Source organism: Choloepus didactylus, chromosome 4 (genome assembly GCF_015220235.1).
Source record: "Choloepus didactylus isolate mChoDid1 chromosome 4, mChoDid1.pri, whole genome shotgun sequence".
NCBI lineage: Eukaryota > Metazoa > Chordata > Mammalia > Pilosa > Megalonychidae > Choloepus > Choloepus didactylus.
In genome coordinates, this window is record NC_051310.1 from 41,051,978 (window position 1) to 41,060,872 (window position 8,895).

The window sequence follows — 8,895 nt, forward strand, 5'->3', positions numbered from 1 at the left end:
TTGTATGTCCTTAGCCAGAGCCCCTCAGAAACATTGTCTTAGGTTCTGTTAGAAACTTGAAGTCGGATTAGCAGCGGAGCTAAGAAGTGAAGTCAGGGCCTTGATTCTTCGAAAACTATACAATTAAGCTAACTGTGGAATGCTGCATCCCAAAATTCCTTACCAGAAGCTCTGCACCTAGGTTGGAAATCAAAGTTGCTTTGTGTTGCAGAGATTCCCCATGGCTCAGAACCTTCAGGCAAGAACGGGATATTCCATTCTCATGGACAAGATTTCAAATAGCAAAGTTTCCCATAGTCTGTGATTTTAGAGAACAAGGGTTCTCAGCACTATGTCCTTGATGCTAGATAACAAAAGCAGTTTTTATGGTTCATGGTTGTAGCAAGAATTAAATGAGATGATACAAATAAAATGAATAAATAAGGGCTCAATAAATGGCAGCTACTCTTAGTAATATTATTTTTAGTAGTAGTATTATTAATCTGGCTTTCCTGTAAAATCATTCCTCCCCTTCTGCTACATGTGCTGCAGCCAGTTAAAAGTGGAAATATTTTTTTATTTAAATCTTACCCCAAACTGTATAGCTTAATCAAGAAGGCATCATTAAAAAAAAAAAAAAAAAAAAAAAAAAAAAAGTTGGTTGCTTGTGTTTGTATCAATCTACTTCTGGATGTTTTATTCTGTTCCACTGATCTATATATCTATCTTTGACAATACTACAATGTCTTAGTTAACCTACTTTTATTATAAGTCTTAAAATTGGGTAGAGTGCAATACTAGGGATCAATAAGGTGGGGGATAAGGGGTATGGGATGCTTGAGGTTTTCTTTTTTCTTTTTATTTCTTTTTCTGGAGTAATGCAAATGTTCTAAAATTGATCATGGTGATGAGTGCACAACTATGTGATGATACTGTGAACCACTGATTGCATACTTTGAATGGATTGTATGGTGTGTGAATATATCTCAATAAAATTACATTTTTTAAAAAAAGACACCATAAACACTCTTACACACAATATAAATAACTCTTTTTAGGTTCTAATGATTGGAACAGCTAGCAGTAAATACCTGAAGCTATCAGACAACAACCCAGAACCCTTGAATCTTGAAGACGATTGTATAACAATGTAGCTTATAAGGGGCAACAATGTGATTGGGAAAGCCATGTGGATTCCACTCCCCTTTGTCCAATGTATGGAAGGATGAGTAGTAAAAGGGGGGAGAAAAAAAAAGAAAAAAAAAGGCACCCAGTGTTCTTCTTTACTTCAATTGTTCTTTTTCACTGTAATTTTTATTCTTATTACTTTTGTGTGTGTGGTAATGAAAATGTTCAAAAATTAATTTTGGTGATGAATGCACAACTATATACTGGTACTGTGAACAATTGATTGTATGTGTTGTATGACTGCATGGTATGTGAATATATCTCAATAAAATTGAATTAAAAAAAAAAGACATCATAGAGAATCCTGTATAGAACTCTCGGCAACATGTCCAGTTAACAAAAGCTTCTCTTTTTATCAGTGATCATGCTTTCCTTACCTAAGGCTTCTTTTTAACTCTGTTGGGGTTTCACTTCTGGAGTTTGTTTTTATTTTCAAGTACAAGTTGCCTAAAGCCTCCTTAAGGAAGGGGACTGTGTTTTATCAGGAGCCAAGCAATTCTTTCAGCCCAGCTGTAATAGATTAGGGTTGTTTGCCAAAAGGGCTACTTTCTCCTACTTATCCCACGTCCCCAGTGTCAAAGGCCTCCCCAAGTTCTGTTGGGCATTTTGCTTCCTTTGTACAACCCCACACCTGTATGCTCCTACCTCCACCCTCTTTTATACCTGTGAAAACAAAAAACACTTTTCAGCACCTTCCTTGAGAACCTGTCTTGGCCAGACAGGTTCTTCCAGTTTAGGAAATTTCTTTCTTTTAGGGTAGCACCTAGTTGCATTTCTTGCTGTCAAATGCAATGATACTGGAATTAATAAAATAAAAATATATTTACTTTGAATGTTAAAATTGCTGTCATTTTTCTATGTGCACTTCATAGGAAAAACCTAGACAATACAGATAGCAGGAAAAATCAAAATATTACCAGAAGCCCACTCCCATATAACATTACTACTAATATATTAGAATCTTACCTTCTGGATTTTCTTCATATATGCATATATATATATATATACATATATATATATATATGTATTTAAATTAAAATTAGGACACACAGTGAGCAGTATTATAACATTTTTTTCACTTAACAAGAATATACCACAAACATCTCACTCAGTCAAATATGTATACATTTATTTAATGTAATTATTTTATTAGAGAAGCTGTAGGTTAACAGAAAAATCATGAAGAAAATACAGAGTTGCCAAATACCTCCCCCCCCATTATTAACACTTTGCATTAGTTTGGTATTTTTGTTACAATTGATGAAAGAATATTATTATAAATGTACTATTATCTCTAGTCCATAGTTTCTGTTAGGTTTCACTGTGCTGTGCAGTCCTATTTTTTAAATTTTCATTCTAGTAACATACTCAACCTAAAATTTTCCCTTTTAACTCCATTCAAATATGTAATTCAGTGGGGCTAATTACATTCACAGTGTTCTGCTAATCACCACCGTTCATTACCAAAACTTTTCCATTACCCCAAACAGAAATTCTATACCAATTAAGCATTAATTCTCCATTCCCTACCCCTACTTGACCCCTGATAACCTGTATTCTAGTTTCTGACCTTATGATTTTCTTATTCTAATTATTCCATAACAATGAGCTCATACAATATTTGTCCTTTTGTGTCTGGCTTATTTCACCCAACACGATGTCTTCAAGGTTCATCCATGTTCTCGTATGTATCAAAACTTTGTTCCTTTTTCCAGCTGAATAATGCTCCATCGTATGTATGTAAACAATTCCTGTATCCTTTCATCTGTTGATGGATACTTGGGTTGCTTCTGTCTTTTAGCAATTGTAAATATTGCCACCATGAACATCAGTGTGCAAATATCTGTTTAAATTCCTGCTTTTGATTCTGTGGTGCATATACCTAGAAGTGTGATTGCTGGGTCACATGGTAATTCTATACTTAACTTTCTGAGGAGTCAGCAAACTGTCTTCCACAGCGGCCACCATTTAACATTCCCACCAACAATGAATGGGTGTTCCTATTTCTCCACAACCTCTCCAACACTTGTAATTTTTTTTTTTAATAGTAGCCATTCTAGTGGGTGTGAAATGCTTTCTCATTTTGGTTTTTTAAATTATTATTATTGTAAATGCAATTTTATTGAAATGTATTCACACACCATACAATCATCCAAAGTGTACAATTGCTCACAGCACTATCACTTGGCTGTGCACTCACCACCACAATCTATTTTTGAACACTTTGACCACTTCAAAAAATAAAAATAAGAATAAAAATTAAAATAAAAGTAGAAAAGAACACCCAAAACATCCCCATCCCTCTTCCCCACCCCCCACTCCCACTCATCCATTCCCTGTCCCCATTGTTCCACTCATCTGTCCATACACTGGGTAAAGGGATTGTGAGCCATAAGGTTTTCACAATCACACTGTCACATCATATAAGCTATACAGTCACACAATCATCTTCAAGAATCAAGGATACTGGATTGCAGTGCAACAGTTCCAGATATTTCCTTCTAGCTATTCTAATAAGCTAAAAAGGGATGCCTATATAATGCATAAGAGTTACCTCCAGAATGACTTCTTGACTCCATTTGAGATCTCTCAGCCACTGAAACTTTATTTTGTTTCATCTCTCTTCACCCTCTTGATCCAGAAGCCTTTCTCAATCCTACGAAGCTGGGTCCAGGTTCATTCCCAGGAGTCATGCCCCACATTGCCGGGGAGAGTCACACCCCTGAGAGTCATGTTCCCCATGGGGAGAAGGCAGCAAGTCCACCTGCCAAGTTGGCTTAGAGAGAGGCCACATCTGAGCAACAAAAGAGGTTCTCTGGGGGTGACTCTCAGGCACAATTATAAGTAGGCTTAACCTCTCCTTTGCGGCAACAAACTTCATAAGGGCAAGCCCCAAGATCAAGGGCTTGGCCTACTAAAGCGCTTGCAAGAATATCAGGAATTCGCCAGCTGGGGAAGTTTAATATTTCCACATTTTCCCCCAGTCCCTCAAGGGAGCTTTCCAAATACTTTTTATTCTCTGCCCAAATTACTCTGGGATGTATCAGGGCTTCACACAAAACCTGTACAAACCAACCAGATCTCACTCCCTATTCAAGGTTCCATGTAATTATTGTGTTTGAATAAAGTGACCATACAAGTTAAATTATATAGTGTGCTACAGAAAATAATGATTTTGCACCAAATAAACATCTCTTCCTTTGGTCTCATACAGAAACCGAAGTTTTAAAACACAGTTAATATCATCCTCTTCCCTTTAGTCTTATCTACCCCAGTATCAATGAAGTCCATTTCGTTCATATCTCCAATTGAAGTCTGATCCCCTTTGTTCTAGTTTGCTAATGCTGCCAGAATGCAAAACACCAGAAATGGATTGGCTTTGATAAAGGGGGTTTATTTGGTTACAAAGTAACAGTCTTAAGACCATAAAGTGTCCAAGGTAACACATCAGCAATTGAGTACCTTCACTGGAGGATGGCCAATGGTGTCCGGAAAACCTCTGTTAGCTGTGAAGGCACGTGGCTGGCATCTGCTCCAAAGTTCTGGTTTCAAAATGGCTTTCTCCTAGGATGTTCCTCTCTAGGATGCAGTTCCTCAAAAATGTCACTCTTAGTTGCACTTGGGGTATTTGTCCTCTCTTACCTTCTCCAGAGCAAGAGTCTGCTTCCAACAGCTGTCTTCAAAATGTCTCCCATCTGCAGCTCCTGTGCTTTTTTCAAAGTGTCGCTGTTGGCTGTGGCTCGTCTTCAAAATGTCACTCAAAGCTGCACTGAGTTCCCTGTGCCCATCAGCTCATTTATATGGCTCCAATGACTCAACTTAGACCCACCCTGAATGGGCGGAGCAACACTTCCATGGAAATTATCCAATCAGAGTCATCACCCACAGCTGGGTGGGGCAATTTGCAAAGAAACACTCAAAGAATTACAATCTAATCAACACTGATAGTGTCTGTCCACACAAGATTACATCAAAGATAATGGCATTTGGGGGACACAATATTTTCAGACTCACACACCCCTTTCAGTCTCTTTAACAGTTGCTGCATGGTGCAATGCCTATACTCACAACTGCCCAACTCTGGCTCCAAGTCCCAGGTGCCACACAGACACCTGAAGCTCCAGGAATGGACTAGATCACACACACACACAAACAGTTCAGCAACTCAGAATTTAGAAATAGCTGTTACAACTCATAAATAGATGTGACTGCTATAAGAGCTTACAATCTAGGAGCATTTACATAAGCCTTCCCCTAATAACACGTGCTCCCAGATTCAATTCTCAGAGTTTGCATATTATTATTAGTCCATATCAGTAGGTGTTATAATGTTTGTCTTTTCACTTTTGACTTTTTCAACTGTCCTCAAGTTCCATTCACTTAGGTGCATACCTCAGAACTTTTTTCCTTCTTGCTGCCGCTCAATATTCCATTGTATGTATACACTACAGTTCACCATTCCATTTATCAGTCGATTTACCCTTAGGCCACCCCCATCCATTGCAAATCGTGAATACTGCTGCCACAAACACCAGTGTGCAAATGTCTACTTATGTCCCCACTCTCAGGTCCTCCAAGTATACAACCAATAACAGGAGGACCATATGGCGTACTTACTTTCCTATAGAACCACCACACTGCTCTCCAGATGGGCTGCACCATTCTACTTCCCCACCAATGGTGAGTAGGTACATCCCTCCAGCACTTGTATCCCTCTGTTTATTTTTTAAAGTTTTATTCACACACCATACAATCCATCCTAAGTAAACAATCAAGGATTCCCGGTATAATTACATAGGTATGCATTTACCACCACAGTCTATTTGAGAACATTTCCATTTCATCTGCAATGAGAGAGGAAGAGGAGGAAAAAAAGAATAAAAAAGGTAGAAGAAAAAAAATAAAATACAATGAAAAGGCCATACAAAAATAACACCAAGAATCCCATACCACTCCCTTATATCCCGCTCTTATAGAAATTTAGCTTTGGTACATTGCCTTTGTTACAATTAATAGAAATATATTACAATGTTACTGTTAACTGTAGACTCTAGTTTGCATTGATGGCATTTTTTCCTCCTATACTATCCAGTATTCAACACCTTGCAATGTTGACATTCATTTGTTCTCCCTCATGTAAAAATATTCTTATATTAATACACTTAATCACCATTAGTGACCACTCTAGGCTTCACTAAGTTATACAGTCCCAGTCTTTATCCTCTATCTTTCTTTCTTGTATCACACATGCCCCTAGCCTTCCTCTTTCACCCATACTCACACTCATCTTTGTTCAGAGTACTTACAATATTGTGCTACCATTACACAGTATTGTGCTCTCTATTTCTGGATCTATACAATCAATCCTGCTGAACATTCTGTACTCCTTCAGCAACAGATGCCTGATCTCTACCCTCTTTCTCTTTCCTGATACCCTGTGTTCTCAACTTGAACATTCAAGGTTCACTCATTAATGTTAGTTCATATTAGTGAGACCAAACAGTATTTGTCGTTTTGTTTCTGGCTAATTTCACTCAATGTACTGTCTACTGTCTACCATTTTGTCTCTTGGATCCTATATATCATATTTTATTTTATTTCTCTCTCTCTCTCTCTCTCTACCCTTACTGATAGTATTAATTTCTACACCCTTCTAATCTCTCTCTCTCCTGTCTTTTCCAATCTGCCTATAGTGCTTCCTTTATTTAGTATTTCCTGTTGAGCAGGTATCTTGTTCACAAACTCTCTCAGTGTCGGTTTGTCTGAAAATATTTTAATCTCTTCCTCATTTTTGAAGAATAGTTTTGCCAGATATAAAATTCTTGACAGTTTTTCTCTTTCAGGATCTTAAATATATCATACCACTGCTTTCTTGCCTCCATGGTTTCTATTGAGGAATCTGTACATAATCTTATTGAGCTTCCCCTGTATGTGATGGATTGTTCTTCTCTTGCTGCTTTCAGAATTCTCTCTTTGTCTTTTACATTTGATAATTTGATTATTAAGCATATTGGAGTGGATCTATTCGGATCTATTCTGTTTGGGGTACACAGCGCTTCTAGATATGAAATTTTATATCTTTCATAAGAGATGGGAAATATTCAGTGATTATTTCCTCCATTATTGTTTCTGCCCCTTTTTCCTTCTCTTCTCCTTCTGGGACACCCATGACACATATATTCATGCACTTCATGTTGTCACCCAATTCACTGAGACACTGCTCATATTTTTCCGTTCTTTTCCCTATATGTTCTCTTTGTGTAGCATTTCAGATGTTCTGTCCTCCAGTTCTTGAATCCTTTCTTCTGCCTCTTCAAATCTGCTGTTGTATGTCTCCATTGTGTTTTTCATCTCTTCTGTCATGCCTCTCATTCCCATAAGTTCTGCCATTTGTTTTTTCAAGCTTACAAATTCTTCTTTATTGTCACTCAGTGTCTTCTTTATATCCTTCATGTCTTTTGCCACATTTTCTTCAGCTCATTGTTTTGATTTCTAAATCAAACAACTCTTCTAAGAGTTGTTTGAACATCTTTAATTAGTTGTTTCAACTACTGTATCTCATCTGAAGTGTAAGTTTGTTCCTTTGACTGGGCCATATCTTCATTTTTCCTAGTGTGATCATAATTTTTTGTTGTCTAGGCATCTGGTTTCCCTGATTACCCAAATCAGATTTTCACAGACCAGACAGGCCCAGGTCTTAGGAGGAGGGTGTAATCAGTATCAAGTTTCCCTGAGGATGAGACCCAGAAGGTTGTCAGACTTTCCTGTCTTTAGAGACTGTACTTTTCCTATCCTGCCCAGTAGGTGGCACTTGTCAGCCCACAGCTCCTCACTGGTGTAAAGGGGTGCAGTGCCTTTAATTCTCAGCAGACCCTGTCCTGGTCAGGAGTCAAGGGTGTCAGAAGTCAAGCTTAAGCTGTTCCCTGCCCCATCCCCTGAGGCCCTGAGATGTGAATTCTCTGATGGATGGCAACCACCTGAACTGGGCCACACCCCCCTTTTCTTAGGGAAGTGTTCTACTTTGCTAATGCTGCCGGAATGCAAAACACCAGAAATGGATTGGCTTTTATAAAAGGGGGTTTATTTGGTTACACATTTACAGTCTTAAGGCCATGAAGTATCCAAGGCAACACATCAACAATCGGTTACCTTCACTGGAAGATAGCCAATGGCATCCAGAAAACCTCTGTTAGCTGGAAAGGCATGTGGGCGGCATCTGCTTCAAGTTCTGGTTTCAAAATGGCTTTCTCCCAGGATGTTCCTCTCTAGGCTTCAGCTCCTCAAAAATGTCACTCTTAGTTGCTCTTGGGGTGTTTGTCCTCTCTTAGCTTCTCCGGAGCAAAAGTCTGCTTTCAATGGCCATCTTCAAACTGTCTCTCATCTGCAGCTACTCTCTCATCTTCTGTGCATTCTTCAAAATGTCCCTCTTGGCTATAGCTCCTCTTCAAAACGTCACTCACAGCTGTACTGAGTTCCTTCTGTTTGTCAGCTCATTTATATGGCTCCAGTGATTTAATTTAGACCCACCCTGAATGGGTGGAGTAACACCTGCATGGAAATTATCCAATCAGAGTCATCACCCACAGTTGGGTAGGTCACATCTCCACAGAAACACTCAAAGAATTACAATCTAATCAACACTGATAGGTCTGCACACACAATATTATATCAAAGATAATGGAATTTTACTTAAAGCCTATTTTATCTGATATTAGTATAGCTGCCCCA